We start from the raw sequence: 20,255 nt of genomic DNA, 5'->3' as shown, positions 1-20,255 counted from the left end.
GCGCCTGCGCCAGGTCGCGCGGCGTTGTGGTTGAGGCACAGTTTCTCGCGCCGCGCGTCGCGTGTGCCTCGCTAGCACCATGGGAAATATGAGGCGGGGAGCGGAAGAGTAGACCGGCCATATGCTCACATCGGAACGGCGCATATGAGCAGTGGTAGTATTGCCCATACGACGAATATTGCCTTACTGTATACTAAATTTTATTGTCTTTGGATAGTGTTTCGTTTTCCGCCATTTAAACCCTCCAATTTTCTTCGTTAGTACATTATACTCTTCTGTTATTTATGTCTGTATAGTTTTGTTTTGTTTTGTTTTTCTTCTGTCAAGAAAAATGCATACTTCAGTATCTGATGAGACATTGGCCGCTGGTATTGTATCATTTGCCTCCGCGATGTTTTCAGATCGCAAGAAGGGACAGAGGGTAGTGAATATGGAAGCAAGGAATATTATAAAATCATGTGATTAAGAATCAAGGCAGGAAAGTAAAAAAAAAAATTATCTTCTCGCTGCCTAGAATGCTGGCGTATCTGTACGATCTGTTACAAAAATTTAGAAAGGGATAATCTCCACAGGTGTGATCCCTTTGTGCTCCTGGTAAAAAGCGTCCAAGATCTGAAGTATAGAAGTCTCACTGTGATTACTCTGATATGGATGTAATACGACACACTGTACTACATGCATGTCAACATCACATTTCCACTCAAGTCGGTAAGCAGTCACCAATAACAATGTTTTAATTGGTTTGCCGTGATAAGAAAAGAAAAATAATTTCAATTGTTGCATGCACATTATCAGCATTAATAAACTAATTATACAACAGGCTACACATATGAAGAAAATGGTCGGTATTATTACGAAAGTAGGAATATCCTAAAAGAGTATTATGATTACATATATTTTATTTGTTGAAATGTACTGCTGACAAAGGCAGATCTACTTTCATGACAATGTTTTTCGAAATCAAACTCACAAGGCACACATGGTTAGCTTGTGCATTCCTGTCGTGCGCATTATCCTCCGCTACTGACAATACACTGACCATTGTGTTGTGCAACAGATCAATTCTTTATTTTTCTCATTAACAACTATTTTATTCGCGATCCCACACTGTCAGTTTGGCAAGCCGTAGGTGAATAACCAGTATCTGGCATGTGGCTATCATTCCGCTTGAAGGAACGCTCGTCAGTATTTTAATACGCTCAGATCAAGAGAAGGAATAAGTCGGCGACGGCGATTAGGCCGCTGCCAATGACGTCAGCTACAGCGGCAGGTGTACTTAGTAGTTCCAACACTCTACGCACTGGCCCCTTTTATGTGCTTGCCAGCTGTACACAAATTATAGACTTTCATAGTGACCCGGACTCGTGATCTTCGGAGTAGACATTGTATTGAAGAGTGATCGATTTACAGAGCTTTTGTATCTGCGTGTCCGCCCCGATAGCTGACTGGCAAAAAGGATGGGATAACGGGTTAGTCTCCCCGTTCAGAATTTAAGAATTGTTTGTGCTTGAACCAATTTGTTAATTTTCTTTTCGCAGGTAATATTAAATGATGATCGGACTATGGTTGTCTGATTTTCATGAAAATACCAAGTCAATCTGATACGAAAAATTGGTCAGCGCGGCGTTCTGTCACGCCAAGGGGCCCGGGTTCGATTCCCGGCAGGGTCGGAGAGTTTCTCCCCTCAGGGACTGGGTCTTGTCTTGTCTTCATTATCATTTCATCATCATCAGTGGAAGGCAACGGGAAATCACCACTGGAATCACTTCCCTAGACGCTCCTGCGGTGGACCTCTCTGACAAGGCTTCCCCCATGACAAGACCTGCCGTAAAGCAGAACACATAGTTTTTTATATCTGCTTATATTTCTACATTCAAATCTGCTGTTAGCAACTGACGCTGGAGCTTCAGTCACATCTACTGTTAGCAGATGACACTGCAACTTCAGCAACAAAGTTGTGTATTATATTTACCATCTGATATTAGATGTAGAATAAATTAATATCTGAATTCTCTGTTCATGAACGACATCTGTTCCTTCCTCCTGTATCCACTACAGCACCACATAGCGTGCAAAGAAGACATAACAGAAAGCAATAATAGAATAAACGGGAGTCGAACCAAAGTCCTGCTAGTTATAAGTAAACTGCAGTTACGTGAAGAGAACGATCGCCAGCCTAATTAGGCAAATTTGTACCAAGTACTTGAACTGTTTATGGGGAAAGTTATCTGTTCATATTTACTTTACACAGTACTGATATACTATTTTTGCTTGTAGGACACCAAACAGTAGTACACTTAAGCAAGTAATAGACCAGTGGTTTGTCGTGAACAGCACACAATGGTTAGTAACAATTGACTCTCAGTAACACTTCCTGTCTCTATATTAAATCAGAAAGCTAATTATTTTTGTAGCTAAGTGATTATGAATGGGACAGACTATTGACTTGGACGTTAGGTTCTTTTATCAGCTTATTTATCGGGGAATACTGTCATCGAAATGGTTTTCTAATAATTATGATCTGTATTCCGACTGGTTTATCGAGCAGCATTCACTTTTTTACAGTATATAGCTCAAAAGAAACATGTGGTTCCTACATCTGTTACAGTTTGAATAGTAGTAGCCAGTTACTTATTTTGACACACACAAGTCGTAAAAATAAACGTTGCACTTCTTTAGTACTGCTATTATAATATATACTGCATAGCAAGCTCAACGGCTAGCATGGGAGTCAGAAACCAGTCTGTCAGTAGATCCAGGTCAAGGCTGATTACTTACTACTAACTCGTGCAAAAAATAAACACTATTGCAAACCTTTACAGTAATTATTGCTAATGTCGGCCCTTCAGTTTTACTATCCTGAATAATACCAGTTTTATCACTTTATGAAAAAATACGTGGAGTATTCAGACACAAGGCTTATTGAATAACTACGAAATTTGATACTCCACGAAAGTTATTATATGTTGTTATAGAAAACAATTACTTTTCCGTTCAATCAAACACGATACTGGGAAATATCGCAGCAACTGGGATAGGACCCTGTCTAGATAAGTGACTAAAGAAAAAAATGTTGGTGCTCAACACAAAGTTTACAATACTCGAATATCTAATTGGGTAATAAAACGCGTAACTGTTTCATACAGTAACACACTAGTTAACTGATTCTTTGAGATGGAAATGGTGGCAGTGACAATCTCTTGTGGCTATTCAGAAAATGCGGCAAAAGTATCTGAGGTTCTTGCTGCTTAACAAGCTATGAAAATGCTCTTCTTAGCAAGGTATTTTCGTATTGTAGATCTAACCAATGAATGTCATGAATAATGAGCGCAATTTGTTCCACATCCGAGCCTATATAAAATAATCTTCCTGCTCTTCTTGCCTCTTTACGCTCACAAAATGTGAGCGCTTTGGGTGCTAGCCACCAGCTAACCCTTGCCACAAACAAGCCATGCTGTTCGACTGCCGAATCCACCTCCTCTGTTCCCAGCAAGCCGGTTTCGTTCTCGAGGGACTTTCTTCCCATGCTGTATATTATTACAGTCGTCAGTTCCTATGCATCAACCCGTGCTGAAAGTAAAGTTTCAACATTTACGTTCTATTCAACGTTACTCTTAATTTTACATCCTCAGATTAATTACAGTGTCATAAATAATGAATGAAATATGTAAATATATGTTATATCAAACAGTCTGGTGATACATAAGTCAGATTAAGTAAAACCATTCAAAGAAGTTAGATAAGTTAAATACAGGTAATATCGTTAATAGTGTTACACACTGAATTTTGTATTTTGGCAAGTGAAGCAGAAAAATGTTTTTAACGATTCTCCTCATTACATTAATCCTCCTCATTTATCTTACATTCCTGAGCACTGTTTAGATTATCCTATACTGCAGTGAAATTTTGCTGTCTTTGCCAAAATTGTGTCTGCTAGTTTTATGTTTTCTACACAAACGATAAGGGGTTACAGACTTTGCTTTAGTGTACGAACGTTGATTTATACGCTCGATTTACAAAGAAGATCTTGTAGATAAGTCTATAAAAATACAACATCCAGATTGTTAAGCTGCATCAGAGAAAGAGAATCGTACGTATAGATTCATTTATATGTGCGAAGTATTTTGTAGGAATTTATTAGGTATAAGTCTTAAAAAAATCTAGTCTAAAAAGAATTTCTGTAAGCAAATCAAGATATTTTCGCATTTCCTTTTACTCTCTCGTCCCGGGAGATGTCCACAGCTGGAATGTTGTCACGGCTTAGCACTCTGTTTGCTTATGTATTCTACCGTTTCTTCTCGGCAAAAGGCAGTTTCTGTGTTGGAAAGTAAAATGAGTGTCCAATGGGCGAATCAGTGAGGCATCGCCGGCCTTTGTGGCCGAGCGGTTCTAGCCGCTTCAGTCTGGAACCGCGCGACCTCTACTGTCGCAGGTTCGAATCCTGCCTCGGGAATGGACGTGTGTGATGTCTTTAGGTTAGTTAGGTTTAAGTAGTTCTAAGTTCAAGGGGACTGATGGCCTCAGATGTTAAGTCCCATAGTGCTTGGAGCCATTTGAACCATTTTGAGTGAGGCATCAACGCCTTTTCCTGACATTAAGTACTTACGGAGTATTTCATTCTTAACTACGACTATATTGTTAATAATTACAGGTAACAGGGTATGATGACCATCGGATGTCCATGTATAGTCAGAAAATCGCTTGCACGTGTACTGTACACTGTTCCGTACATTGCGTTCACGAAACATTTTACCAACACATAGAAACCGCCTTGTGCATATCATTACTGACATGCGGTAACGGGCACATTCCCAAATCGTCAGATATCCCTTTTTTGACGGAAATTAAGCTCAACTGTTGAAACACGTATGTATTCATGTATTCAGTACCAGCGATGGCGAGGCATGACAGAATCTCTGACCAGAGAGCTATTTATCGTTGCTAGTCTGCGCTTGACCGCGCGAGAGTTGAGTGTGCACTCTGTCGGCAGTAGTGGTGGTGGTTAGTGTTTAACGTCCCGTCGACAACGAGGTCATTAGAGACGGAGCGCAAGCTGGGGTTAGGGAAGGATTGGGAAGGAAATCGGCCGTGCCCTTGCAAAGGAACCATCCCGGCATTTGCCTGAAACGATTTAGGGAAATCACGGAAAACCTAAATCAGGATGGTCGGAGACGGGATTGAACCGTCGTCCTCCCGTAGGCGAGTCCAGTGTGCTAACCACTGCGCCACCTCGCTCGGTGTCGGCTGTAGTAGTCGAGTACAGTTGCGGGTAGAGTCGCGAGTGCGACGCAGTTACGAATGGCAGTCAGTTGCGAGTTGTAGCCGGTCGTTGGTGTGTGAGGAGTCCGTGGGCGTCGACATGGGTCTCTGGTCAAGATGCTGAATGAGGTATATTGTTAAATAAGGTAATGAAGCTGCATTGCGCACATCAGATAATGTAATGTATATTTATTGTAATTAATTTTCAACAAGTGCCCAATAATAATTTGTTTTCAAAACATTTTTTAACAAAATAATCATTTAATTGAAAGAATATTTCCCATGCATTTCCTTAAAGAAAAGTTTCCGTTAAATTCAAAGAATATTTGCGATGCATTTCCTCCAAGCTATGGCGAAAAATAAGAGCAGATGCAGTTTTAGTGAGGTAAGAAATTAATTCTAAATTTTTAGCACAGGGCCTAAGATCGACATTTCGGTCTATTTGTGTTTTCATTGTCATTGAGGTCTAATTATCATTAATTTGTCTTTCATTATTTTGTGGGGGGCTTATACTTGTGTCAGATTGCGATTTTCACATTTAATTGTCATTGTCAGTAGATTTCATTGCGGGAAGGTTACACTTGTGGCCACCACTTTTATTAACGTTGTTCTTTAAAATTTCTGCGCGGAGGTTACAGTGTCTTTGGTGCGAAGTTAGATACTTTTCTCTAACCTGTGACATTTTATGAGTAACATCGGTACTCAACCGTGCAAGAGCACGTGCTCAGGACTAAAATCTTTTGTAGTTCACGCCAACTAATTTATATGAGAATCGTGCAGCCAGGTGACAACTGAGACAAGCAGTAATCCCCGTTGACAGTTCAATCCCGCGGCACCCTCCCGAGGTCTGCAGAAGGTGGCGGTGTGGCGTCGTGCTTGAGCTGTCCTTGGTGTATATCGCTCACTGACAAAGTGTTAAATGTTAGGAGGCCGCAGTTACTCAACGAACGTCACGTCAACTCATTTCCACGCGTCCGCTCCTGGAGAGAGGGACGCGTGTGGCGGGTCACCTATTTTGGAAGTGAGTCCGGCCACTCGCAACACTCTTTATCCAGGCAAAGCGTGTTTAGTTGATTCACATTGCGGAGAAACGTTCAAAATGACGTACATATTCTCGTGTGTTATAGATTTTGTAAACAGGGTACAATGCAATATTACCAGTTGTGAGTGAGTCACCAGTGGTGATCCCCTTCCTATGAGGAAGAAGCTGGTACCCTCCGCATTCTAGACATAATTTTCCTACTATGTTTTATGAGAATCGTGCAGCTAGGTGACAACTGAGACAAGTAGTAATCCCGACTGACAGTTCCATTTTGTAGTATGCTCCTGAGGTCTACAGAAAGTGGCGATATAAAGTTCTGCAAATAAACATTCATTTTTATGACTCGGAAGAAAATGACCTTACTCACCCAGTACCGGATCCTCCCAGTATATCGTTCTGCTGTGCGCTAGGAAGTCGGTAACGTTTCGAACTTAACATCATTCAATGTATACTATAATACACTCCTCCTTAGGCTTCTGACTATGTGTGAACTTAACTTCCGTATTCCGGAAAATGTTCTTTACCCCGTCCATAACAAATGATCGCTACATTCCTCCTGTCCTACAGAGTTGAGGGTTTACTGACAATGACCTCTAAATCATCATTGACATTGAAAATGACACAGACGTGGACGAACCGTTAAACTCTAGCGTTATTTCCGTTTCATTAAGGTCTCTTTAGGGTTTCTAAACTGATAATTTACACATAATGAAGTTAAAAAAGGTTCTTTGACTCTAAGCAAACATTCAAGTATAACAATAGTAGCTACAAAGTGTCTATATCGTAGCAGAGAACATTCCTTTATTAATATATCGCGTCCCTCAAGATCTTAATAGCGATACTGCTGGAGAAAACGAGTTAGACGTCCATACTAATTTTCTTTTCCATTTCTACACCTTCCATTCTCTATTCAAGAGAGTTGGGTGGGTTGTTGCTGTGCCTTATTCATTTTAGCCAAATGGCCCAGAATTTCGGCAGCGGATAAGACAGATTCCCAAAGGAGAATATTTGGAAGGAGATTTCGAGTTCTGGTAATCGCCTGATGACGAAGAGAAACCTACGTAAATCATTGGGCACACTGGTGGATTAGAACCGTTTTAATACGGTTTTGTCTATTGTTCTAGACTAAAATTAAAATTTTGTGTTCTTACTTGTGTACGTGTGCGAGATTTTTAGTTGTTTGAATGCTTGTGTTCTGCTAACAGTAAGTACCTTTAAGAACAGAGAAGAGACGAAGGTAAACCCTTTTTTACACGATCGATTTTCTCGTCTCAGTTGACTACTCGAGGCAAGTGAGTCTGCTGCAGCATCCCTGGCGTTTTATTCTGTACCGAATCTCGTCAGCTGTGAATGATCATTTTAATTTACACGACAGAGCCAAAATTGTGTGTGTGCTCCTGTGCCGTTTGGCACATCTGAATGGTCCAGATGGTTAAGAGACAAAGCGACATCTGTCACTGAACAAGGACGGGAAGGGAAAATAACATCGAGCTTTTTAAGGAAGCATGCCAGCATAGTCACCTGATGTCAAACCCGTTGCTCCTATACAAGAGTACAGTGTCGTAATTCATACCTCTCGTTCGGTAAATCCATGCCGTTGACATACTCAGATTTCAAGAGTAGAAAGACTTCCGTAACAGACGATGAGGTTCAGGAAATGATGGCACACTGATTAAGACAGCATCATGATCCATGAGCGTCCGAAGATGTCGTACTTAGATTGACAAAATATGCACATATATTCGGCACCTGTGGGAGGAAATAGCTAAACAAGAGTTATAAACACATCTTAAAGCAAAACCAAATATCTTCAAATACTTTATGTTCTGCCCCCGAAGCTGAGTGTTCAGTGTGTCTAAGTACCACATGCCTTCGATTCCTGGTACCGTCACGAATTTTTCGTAATGAGTGGAACGCAATAAGCTACTCTCAACCTCACGAGCACAATCAGAAGCCACCGTGCCCACCTCCGTAACAAAGCCCACCGACGGCTTAGTGGAGAATGATACAGTGTTCTGTTGGCAGGCTTTACTCCACAAAGCGTGGTTCCGAACTTTTATTTAGCATTATCATTTTCACGATAATTCTCGCGGGCGACTGACTACACTGATCCTTTAGGCTGGCGCCGAACAGTCCGCACTTCCGGTATTACGTAACCAATTTAAAACAAATGCTCGAAAAACACAGACTGCAGTAAACGTCGAAAGCTCATCGACTCAAACTACTTGACAAAGTAAGCTTGCATATTTTGACCAAGCATGTGGTCCCAGCAAATGTGAATCAGATCAAAACTGCCGGTAGCTTTTCCTTCGTCGTAAGATCAGTTCTAGAACTACAAATCCCCTACAGAACATACCTGTCGATGTGGAGCGATAGTTACGCACGCATTCGGCAGGACAGCGCTGCAAGTCCCCATGCAGCTACTACTCTTTAGGTCTCCCGCGATTTCCTTAAAATCGCATAAAAGACAGGGTGATTCCTTTGGATATGGCACGGACAGTTTGGTTCCACATCCTTCTAGAATACGGGCTCGTTCTCCATATTCAGTGACTTCAGTACCAAAGGAACATTAAACACTCATGTTGTAAGTGTACTGTCATATCGCTGGTTTAGTAGTGGAGCATCTTTGCGGGCAGCAGCGTCTAGAGAGTCGAGCACGGGACACGAAACTGTTATATTGTGTAGTGTGTAGCTCTGCATGTAAGAAGCATTGTTAGTATTCAGGTTGAAGTGTTACTACAAGCGATATTACAGTAAAGTGATTAAATATGGAAGTAATTCAGAGCAAAGTGCGTCAAGATGTAATTAAAAACGAACAGTGCCGACGATAACGCATTTGTATTTCCTCTCGTTGCGTGTCGCTCAGTATCAATCACCCGCGCCGTATTCGGCCTCTCAGAATGAACTGATGTGAATCAGTAGAAGTTAGTTACCATAAAAGAGTGCAGTCAAGTGCCAGTGTCTTGCAGCGAGCGTGAGGACGTGCGTTCGATCATCGCGTTTCCGCATTATCAACAATCAGCCGCGGCGTAACGGTTACTCGCACACTCGTACAACTTGTGAGTAGGCTGTTTAGGTTTTCTTATTGGTAACGCCACATAGCGCTCTGTATGAAAATCACTGGCTGTGCTGTGTGCAGTCTGTGGCTAGTTTGCATTGTTGTCTGCCATTGTAGTGTTGGGCAGCTGGATGTTAACAGCGCGTAGCGTTGCGCAGTTGGAGATGAGCCGCCAGCAGTGGTGGATGTTGTACAATTTTTCTAATACTATGTTATTTACTTTGTAAAGATGTTTAGACATTATTTGTTCTGTTTTGTTTTAATGCTCATGTGTGAAGTTGATGTTTCGAAAGTTACTCTGATCTTTTATGTATTTACTTATGTCATAATTCCTGTAACATTGATGTATATGTTTATTTCTATTGTTTTGTAAAGCCTTTATTACTACAAATGTTATCTGTATTGTTATGTTTTTAATGATGTATTTTGTACCTTTGTAATTGATTCTTATGTTATAAGATTGTAGTTGACACCAGTTCATCAAATTAAGTAACTTGTAAGTTACATTTCACTGCACACGTTTCCGTTGATCATAGTATATGGACAATATGTGAGAAGTTGGGACTGTTAGTGTTTGCACGTGTGTTAATAATTCAGCAAGGGACTGGATAACAGCATTGTTGGTTCTAAGGACAATTCCAAAAACTCTGTGAGTGCACAAGTGGTGGTTATGGACTTGCTATATTAGCCGCAAGACTCTTCAATGGTGATTGTGCACCTGTACAGTCACAACAGATGGCTGCTGGCCATCTCTACAAGGACTACAGTGGGTCTGCATCTTTGATGACCCACCAGTACCATTATCTCTACAAGGACTACAGTGGGTCTACATCTTTGATGATCCATCAATACCATTATTTCTACAAGGACTGCAGTGGGTCTGCACCTCTGGTGGCCCACCAATACCGTAATCTCTACCAGGACTACAATGGGTACGCTCTGTGATGACCTACCCACCAATACTCTTCAAAACTTCGACTGACTCCGCTGTGGGTTTGCTCTGTTGTGGCCCATTACCTGTCTGCATGCCAAGAGTCAGCACTGTCTTTTCGTTGGAAGGACAACACTACATCTTCAAGACTGCATGGAAACCCACTATTTCCGTGTGCATTTTCTTCTACTGCTCAGACTTTGAGAAAAACACTACTATTTTACCGTGATGAACGATCAGGACTGTCTTTATGGACTGTGAGAAAATTTGAGCTTTTGACCAACATTGTATCAATAAGTGTGTGCAATTGATATCTTTCTTACTGTAATTATGAAATTTTTTTTCAAATCTGTATTGGCCAGTTCCCAAAACAATTTGTAAAATTTTTTGTGGGGAGCATGGGGCTATGTAAGTAGGCTGTTTAGGTTTTCTTATTGGTAACGCTACGTAGCGCTCTGTATGAAAATCACTGCCTGTGCTGTGTGTAGTCTGTGGCTAGTTTGCATTGTTGTCTGCCATTGTAGTGTTGGGCAGCTGGATATGAACGGCGCGTAGCATTGCGCAGTTGGAGGTGAGCCGCCAGCAGTGGTGGATGTGGGGAGAGAGATGGCGGAGTTTTGAAATTTATAAGACTGGATGTCATGAACTGCTATATATATTATGACTATTAAGGTAAATATTTTGTTTGTTCTCTATCAAAATCTTTCATTTGCTAACTATGCCTATCAGTAGTTAGTGCCTTCAGTAGTTTGAATCTTTTATTTAGCTGGCAGTAGTGGCGCTCGCTGTATTGCAGTAGTTCGAATAACCAAGATTTTTGTGAGGTAAGTGATTTGTGAAACGTATAGGTTAATGTTAGTCAGGGCCATTCTTTTGTAGGGATTTTTGAAAGTTAGATTGCGTTGCGCTAAAAATATTGTGTGTCAGTTTAAACACAGTCATGTATAACTGTTCTAAGGGGACATTTCAAAGTGAGAACTGAGAAATGAAAAATTAACTTTACGAACAGTGTTATATCATTAGTAGTGTAAGGAGGACTATTACCAGATATCTGTATGTGTGGCGAACGTAAGAATTTTCGTTCGATCATTCGGCTTCCGCATCATCAACAATCACCCGCGTCGTGTCGGTTACGCGTACGCTCATCCGAATGATATTTTGGACTGTTAATCATCAAGATTGTTAATTGGGATAAACATTTACGATTTAGAGTGTAAACAGTGCAACCTGCGGTTTCCATATCGTCTCGGAATATAGATGTTCATACCAGACACAGGACAGTGTTGTATTTTAACGTTGAGTGGCTCCCCTAAACCCGCTTGCATATTTCGATAGATAATTTCAGGCAAGCCAGCAGCAGTGTGGAGCAGAACAGTACGACCGCCGCGGGATTACCAGGTACGTGGTGTGGACAGGGCGCACGGTTACGAAAAGCAGATACTTGAAGCCAGTTTAAGGTACCCCACCCTCATTTGTACCCCCGGGCGTGTTACAATGTTTCTTTGTTCTCGCTCCCTTCCCTAATATTCCTTTTTGGCACACGTTGGCTCAGTTCAGAGCGATCCGCCTGAAAGTATCCTAACTCTAGAATGAATCGAGGTCTTAATCAATCCACCTCGTCCCTTTCACCGCAAGGAATTAAAAGTAAGAAGTCTGTGACGTCTCTTCATACACTGTGACCTTTTACAAGCAGTTAATACTAATTTCCTACTGCAGGAAGCTTGTACGTATGAATGTATCCCAGTTCAATTAAGCAAGTGATAGTGTTGAACAAATAACCATTTGGAGGCATTCAAGTTGCATATACGCCCTGTTATAGCTTTCTGTCTCACATTAATTCAGGAATATCTTATATACTTGGTTCTCTGCAACCTATTAAATTATAAGAACGTAATTTTCAATGGAGTTCATCTAAAAGATACTCAGATTTAGCGTTGTATATACAGGGTGAGTCACCTAACGTTAGCGCTGCATATATTTCGTAAACCACATCAAATACTGACGAACCGATTCCACAGACCGAACATGAGGAGAGGGGCTAGTGTAATTGTTTAATACAAACCATTGAAAAATGCACGGAAGTATGTTTTTTAACACAAACCTACGTTTTTTTAAATGGAACCACGTTAGTTTTGTTAGCACATCTGAACATATAAACAAATACGTAATCAGTGCCGTTTGTTGCATTGTAAAATGTTAATTATATCCGGAAATAATGTGACCTAAAGTTGACGCTTGAAACCTCCGACGTTCAGTTGCGTGTTGTAACAAACACAGGCCACGGTCGGCGAGCAGCATCTGCAGGGACATGTTTACAATGACGACCATGTTTACGAATTTGGCTGTAGTGCACTGTTGTGGTTTGGTCTAGCTGTTGCAGTGTCCGCATGTAGCGCTTGTTGCTATTGTTATTCCGCATTCGTCTCCGCACGCAGACCAACTGTAGTACACCGTGTTACCAGATGTCTGTGATAGTGTAGTGTTGTAGGAACTGTGACCATGGTGTATTCGAACTCTGAAAAGGCGGAGATGATACTCATCTATGGCGAGTGTCGACGAAATGCAGCTGAAGCCTACAGGGTGTATGCAGAACGGTACCCGGACAGAGAGCATCCATTACAAAATATCTACCCCCAACTGTATGCAACAGGTTTGGTCGTAGCACGCAAACGGGTCCGTAACAGGCCCGCCACAGGAGAAGCGGGTGCAGTTGGTGTGTTAGCTGCTGTTGCCATGAACCCACACATGAGTACACGGGACATTACAAGAGCCGGTGGACTGAGTCAAAGTAGTGTCATACGCATACTGCATCGTCACCGCTTTCACCCGTTTCATGTGTCGCTACATCAGCAATTACATGGTGATGACTTTAATCATCGAGTGCAATTCGGTCAATGGGCATTAACAGACAATGCGTTGCAGTTCTACCTGTTTACCAATGAAGCGGGTTTCACAAACCACGGGGCACTGAATCGACGGAACATGCATTACTGGTCCGGAATCACTGGCGACCACCACATTGGTCCTCACTTCATAGCAGGGGCCCAAACAGCTGCAACATACATCGCCTTTCTAGAGAATGATCTGCCAACGTTGCTCGAAAATGTCCCACTGGAAACGCGTCGACGTATGTGGTATCAGCATGATGGTGCACCTGCACATTCCGCAATGAACACTAGGCTGACCCTTGACAGGATGTTCGACGGGCGTTTCATAGGACGTGGAGGACGCATAAATTGGCTAGCCCGTTTTCCTGATCTTACACCTCTGGACTTCTTTCTGCGGGGTACGTTAAAGGAGAATGTGTACCGTGATGTGCCTACAACCCCAGAGGATATGAAACAACGTATTGTGGCAGCCTGCAGCGACATTACACCAGATGTACTGCGGCGTGTACGACATTCATTGCGCCAGAGATTGCAATTGTGTGCAGCAAATGATGGCCACCACATTGAACGTCTATTGGCCTGACATGTCGGGACACACTCTATTCCACTCCATAATTGAAAACGGAAACCACTTGTGTACGTGTACCTCACCCCTCATGGCAATGTACATGTGCGTCAGTGAAAAAGACCAATAAAAAGGTGTTAGCATGTGGACGTAATGTGCTGTTCCAGTCTCTTCTGTACCTAAGGTCCATCACCTTTCCCTTTGGACCCCTACATAATTCGGTGCTCTCCGATACACACGATCGAACAGCGGAGGAGTGGTACTCAAGCGTCAACTTTAGGTTACAATATCTCCGGATGTAATTAACACTTTACAATGCAACAAACGGCACTGATTACGTATTTGTTTATATGTTCAGACGTGCTAACAAAACTAACGGGGTTCCATTTAAAAAAACGTAGGTTTGTGTTAAAAAACATACTTCTGTGCATTTTTTATGGTTTGTATTAACCAATTACACTAGCCCCTCTCCTCACGTTCGGTATGTGGAATCGATTCGTCAGTATTTGATGTGGTTTACGAAATATATCCAGCGGTAACGTTAGGTGACTCACCCTGTATACTTCCTGACACTGTTTATTGGATAAGGATTTATTTCAAGTCATAAGCTCCTAGGAAAACTCAATGGAAGTTTTGAGTGTAGAATTACTGTAAATTGACCAATCATAAAAAACTTACCTAGTAACGAAAACAACAGCATTAACATAGTCACGCCATCTGTGTAATAAAAATTTATGGGTTTTGGAAGGATATATTTTATTTACATTAAGTGTGATATATCACACTACAGCGTATAATTGTATACCAGTTTCTTTTTAAAACACAGCGTGGTCACATATAAGCGACAGGGCAGGGATCGCGCTGGTTTTTGGCCTGGACCGGGCTAAGTATTTAAATTTCGTTACTGCGGTATTTTCTGATAAGGTCGTAACACACATTTCAAAGCTACTGCCACATTGAAAACCTAACGTCCGCACTGAACAAATTTAATTCCTGACTATGGCGCGATGGAGGGGCTTATTTAACAAGATCAGCTGTGGTATAAGAAAAATCTACTTTAATTTAAAAGTAGCCCCGTTCGAACGAATGTTAAACTGCATGCCGCTAAAATCTGTTCTGGGAAACAAAATCATCCACCTCATTACAGTTTTAGATACCTATGAACGTAATCTAAATGCTACAGCGTCATTTCAAGTTGATGTACACCCATAATCAGGTTATTTCCGAGATATCATGTCTCCAGAAAACGTCTCGAAATTGTTTTACTTGATATCCGAATCATATAATTATGTGTACATGATTCCATATGAAAGGAGTAAAGGAAACGAAACAGTTTTGGAAAAAATGATGGTATATATAGCAATGAAATTCGTAATCTGAATATAGATATCGATTTTACGTCACATTCGATGGGAGATATTAGAGTTCCTGCTTAGTTTCACATCCATCGTTTCAAGTTTACGTTTACAGAACTGAGACTTTGCGATAAAACTTACACGATACATATATACGAAATTATCGACTGATCAGTGAGAGGCAGTGGAGCAATTTTTTCTTAAAATTGTTGAACACAATATTACATTTGAAGTTTGATTATGTTTATACGACAGTAGGAGAGATGTCTGATGAATTTCCATGTGGTCAAAAGCGTTCGCAGACCCAAAAAACGTTTGGGAACGTCCGTTTTAAAATATATGCTCAAAATGTTGATAGTCCATATATCTACCTTCCAAAGATAGTCTGATTTCTGCATGTCTGCGTACATCTTAACAGGCTGCTACAATCATAGTAGGATATCAAATTCATCTCGTACAAGAAAGTTTATCGGGAGTCGGTTTGCCAGCGAAGCACAAGGAGTGTATGTTAGTGTAGGTTCGGGCAGACAAAGAGACCTCCATGGCTTTTCTCTCGGTAGTGTTTGTTCACAGTCCACAGAGATCACATAATTGTTGCTTATGTTCATCTTGTTGCTGAAGCAAAAAGTGATTTCCCCCTGCAGCCTCTTCATCTCAGGAGAGCTGGCTGTCTTCCAGTCTCTGTCCTCCTCTATAGTTTTTACTCTCTACAGCTCCCTCTAGTACCAAGGGAGTTATTCCGTGATATCTCAACGGATGTCCTACCATCCTGTCCCCTCCCATTGTGTTTATCATAATTTGCTTTTCCCGCCGATTCTGCAGAGAATCTCCTTATTCCTTACCTTCTCAGTCCACCTGGTTTTCAATAATCGTCTGTAGCACCACATCCCAAATCCTTCGATTCTATATTTTGGTTTTCTCACACTCGACATCTCACTATCATATAATGCTTTGCTCCATACCTACTGCTCAGAAATTTCCTCCTTAACATAATGCCTTTGTTTGATACAAACAGACTTCTCATGGCCAGGAATGCCTATTTTTGCTTTTTAAGTTCCTCTTGCACCGTTCGTCATGAGTTATTTTACTTCCTACGAAAGGTCACATACTTCTTGATCCCCAGTTATGATGTCAAGTTTCTCGCTGTTCTAGTTCTGCTACTTTATACTCCTTACGTTTTTCTTCGATTTATTCTCAATCCATATTCTTTACTCATTAGACTGTTGATTCCATTTAACACATCCTGTAATTCTTCTTCACCTTGACTCTGGGTAGCAGTGTCATCAAAGAATGTTATCACTGATATGCTTTCATCTCGGATATTTTAACACCACTCTTGGACCTTTCTTTTATTTCTGTCACAGCTTTTTCGATATACAGCAGGAGCGAAAGACTACATACCTGCCTCGCACCCTTTTTAATCCGGGAACTTATTTGTCTATCACTCTGATTGTTCTCTCATGGCTCTTGCACATCTTGTATATTATCCTTCTTTTCCAATAGCTCCTCAGATCGTCGCAGTTTCCATTGTAGTGCTGCAAACAAATTCATTTCGTGATGTACGTGACGTGGCTGTACGAACCTCCATGAGGGAGCAAACAAGATCTGCATACTCTCGAGTGCTTGTCGCGTGGGGCTGCTGATATCCCGGACGGCTTTGAGAATGGCCCTTCCGAACCCATTCGATTGGCTTGAAAGTCGTGAGATCCCGAGCAATGCTTGTGGCTAGGTCACGGAACGGTAAAACCGTAGTTTCGACAGGCCACAATCCATCCACAGTCGAATTCTGAAACGAGATGGCGCAGAGTTTCCCCTTTTCATGCGAGGTATGACACGAAACTGCTTTATTTTCAGTTGTGAGTCTGTACTTAAATTGCTGAATCACTGAGACCCACAATATCCTAGCGCAACGCAATCTGACTGCTCAAGAAAAAGATAACTTAACTTCGAATAATTAATTCCAAAGAATTGTCCTGACTAAAAAGAAATCCTAACAATAACCTACACATTTCAGTATACCTCAGAAAAATCTCTTTTACACGAACTACTGGAATACAGCAAGCGCCAATACTGCCAGCTAAATGAAAGATTCTAACTACTAAAGAAACTAACGACTAATAGGCATATGGTTAGCAAAGAGAAGATTTTGTTGCAAACCAAATAATGTAGTTTTTTACCTTAATAATTTTACATCCAGTTCAAACACCAATATAAGTCGTCATTGACATCCAGTACAAAGGTATGTAATCATCAATAATATACAATCTCCAAGTCAGATACTTCCAGATTGTTAGCTTACGTTAACACTTCAGACCTCTACCCTTCACCAATGTAACTTTTCACATCTGACATCCATCACTGCTGGCTGTTCACCTCCAACTGCCCAACAGTACATCCAACACTGCTGGCGACTAACTTCCAACTGCCCAACATTACTGGCGATTAACTTCCAACAACGATTCCGGCCAGTCACAGAGTCTCCCACGAAGAAAGCGCAGTCAGAGATCCAATGCAAAGCGTTACACAGCGCTGCCAACACAGAAGCAGCCCACTTACACACACAGTCTTCTCACAAACAACAGACATTCAAATACTGTTTACGAAAGAGGTCCCGCTGCGCAATTTCTCGTTAGGCACAGAATGTGTGAGGAACGAAGTATGCAACACTTTGTTTCTAAAAGCAGATTATTTTTATTCAAGATTTCAGCGCAATGTATTACTCCCTCTGCTTTCGGTACAAAACCCTACTTTTCAAGATAATCTTCGATCAGTGTGACAGACTTACACCACTTCAGTGGGAGGGTCTGTGTACCCGCATTGTAGCACTCTACTGATCGACGTCGGAGCCAACGACTTGCTGCATCAGCAACTGAGAGTGTGCTGCTAGTCGGAGAGCGTATCGTTCATTGGCCGAGACAGACGGAAGTCCGGGCTGTCGGGTGGATGACGAAGAACAGTCCAAAGAAGCTTTGTGAGCTACTCTCGAGAGCGCTGATTTGTGTAAGATCTTGTGTTGCCATGGAGAAGGAGACTTTCGTTCGAGTTTTTGTAGCGACGAACACACTGAAGCTGTTGCTTCAATTGCCTGAGTGTAGCACGATACATTTAAGATTTGATCTTCACACCTTGAGGGACGAGAAACAGAATAGTCCCTTCAGAGTCGGCATGACTTTACCAGCTGAAGGTGCGACTTTGAACTTTTTCTTAGGAGGAGAGGCTGTGTGGCGCCGTTCCATTTCCGGTTCGAAGTGATGAACACATGTTTCATCGCCTGTGTCAATGGTCAACAACAAATTGTCACGATCAGTCTCATTATGCGCAAGCAATTCCGCACATATGATCCTTGGAGTGGGCGACGTGTCAACATCAGCCACACAGACGTCCAGTTGTGCAGAAAGGTGTTTGATTGTGATCCGTCAGCCACTTCCAAGGAGAGTGTCCGCACTTTCCAACATTGCAGGAATCACAGCTGTGTGCATTCGGCCGGCACGCAGTAGATTGTGTGTGTGTGTGTGTGTGTGTGTGTGTGTGTGTGTGAATTCCTAAGGTACGAAACTGCTGAGGTCATCGGTCCATAGACAGAACTTAAACTAGCTTAAACTAATTTATGCTAAGAACAACAGAGACACACCCATGCCCGAGACAGGACTCGAACCTCCGGCTGGAGGGGCCGTGCAGTCCGCGACACGGCGCCTCTCTCCGCGCGGCCACGCAGGAGATCCGAGAGGTTGCCACGACCTTGTTGCGCTGATGACGGACGCCTCGCCCAACGACTCACCGTGCTTCTGTTCGCTGCCAGGTCTCCGTAGACATTCTGCAAGCGCCCATGAATATCTGAGATTCTCTGGTTTTCCGCCAAAAGAAACTCAATGTCAGCTGTCTCTGTATGGTGCCCACCTCCTTTACAGACACCATTTTGAAGGCTACGTATAGCGCCGCCAACTATCGTAACTTCTTGAAACTATACAGTCTGAAGCGAGAATATTCAACGACGTTCCAAGAGAGATATGGTATTTTTTCGAAGGAAATACGCCGAGAAAAAATTTCTTGGACATGCCTCGTAACTGGAGTTACTCCTGACTACTTTACGTGGTTGTGCCGAAATTCTGATCATTTCCGCGGCCATGTGTGGTAGCGCTGCTAATGGCTGTTTGTTCTATGGCGTAAGGTTGTTCCAGTTTTAAAAGCCAATTCTTTGAATATACTCTAATAGTTGTCGATTTCAACACGTCGACACCGGGTTGTTTTTTTTTTTATTTACGACTTGTCTGCACATGCACACGCAAGGCGACACGTGCGGGGCTCGTGCCTGCGGCGACGCGGCGACGGCCGGTGGCGCAAGCGCGGGATTCCTGTGGGTGGGCGTGTCCGGCGCGCGCCCTTGGCCCGCGGCGCACGCCTCACGCCTCACGCCTCGCGCCGCACAACCCGCGCTCGCTCTCCGTGCAGACCAGCCCAGCCCCAGCCTCTCGCGCTTTCCCACGCCAGAGCCTCCCCGGCGACCCCCGGCTTGCGTCACGCCGCCCAAAGACGCATTAATTACGGCGCGGCGCCGGCCGGTCAACACTCCGCTTACCACAGCTCTGGCTGGGCCTCGACACAACTGGAGCAACAAGAGTGGCGAGGCTGGATTACACCTAGCGGCGCATTAAAACCGCGTCACTGCACGAATTACTACCAGTTTTCGTATCAGATTAAATGTTCGCTGCAGGTTGTAACGGATTCTGCAATCCCTGCAGGTATTTGGCTCGAGAAATGGCCTATCACAGTAATCGCCGACAAGTGGCAGGAATTATGTTCACACGTAGACCGAAGCAATTGCACAAACGTCAGCACGCACGGACGAAAACGTTTCCCCGACAAAATCAGAAACTTTGTAATATGGCTGTCTATAACAGCTATGCTCTAAGGAGTACGTAACGTTTTGTTGTGACACGTGTACCTAGTGTTGCGCTATCACAGAAAACGAGGCATCAATTCCGAAAACCAATGCTTACAGACAGAATATAGATCACTACGCACGAGAGTTTGTACTACTTAAAACAACGATCGCAAAGTACACTGAGCCAAGGAAACTGGTACCCCTGCCTAATATCGTCTATGGGCCTCCGCGACCACGCAGAAGTGCCGCGACACGACGTTGCATGGACTCGACTA

Source organism: Schistocerca serialis, chromosome 2, assembly GCF_023864345.2.
Source record: "Schistocerca serialis cubense isolate TAMUIC-IGC-003099 chromosome 2, iqSchSeri2.2, whole genome shotgun sequence".
NCBI classification, from domain to species: Eukaryota; Metazoa; Arthropoda; class Insecta; order Orthoptera; family Acrididae; genus Schistocerca; species Schistocerca serialis.
Note: the sequence above shows the minus strand (reverse complement) of the source record.